This window comes from Propithecus coquereli, unplaced genomic scaffold (genome assembly GCF_000956105.1).
Source record: "Propithecus coquereli isolate 6110/MARCELLA unplaced genomic scaffold, Pcoq_1.0 Scaffold31, whole genome shotgun sequence".
Lineage (NCBI taxonomy): Eukaryota > Metazoa > Chordata > Mammalia > Primates > Indriidae > Propithecus > Propithecus coquereli.
In genome coordinates this window covers 7,942,986-7,943,499 of record NW_012148730.1, presented here as the reverse complement: position 1 = coordinate 7,943,499, position 514 = coordinate 7,942,986, and positions in this window count along the sequence as shown.

Below are 514 nucleotides of genomic sequence, written 5' to 3'. Positions count from 1 at the left end.
CATATGATTTCTTTCTCTGGAAAAGTCTCTGACTCCATTCAATTTTCTGCATTGCAAACTAAATTTTCTATTAAGCAAGTATTCTGATTATTTCACTTATAATTTTTCTAAGTGTTTTCCATTGCTTTCTATTTCTACCTTAGTTTTCTGTGCATACATTTACTATATCACTTCCCAACAAAGGCCCTCACAATTCATATGATTTCTTTCTCTGGAAAAGTCTCTGACTTCATAACCTAATTAACTCCTGTTAGGACCTTTTTAATCATAGCACCCAATACTTCTCCTTTGTAACTCTGATCATAATTATAGTTAAGTAATCTTTCATGTATTTAGGTGTTTAATGCTTTAGTATTTAATTGATTAATGTTTAATTTGCTCTTTAATTGCTAAAAGGACTTATAGAAACTATAAAATGAAAAAATAATTAGGAATAATGTAAAAAATTATCACAAATTACTAGAATCAAAATTCATTGTTGAATTATGTTACATCACTTTCAATATATTAAGAA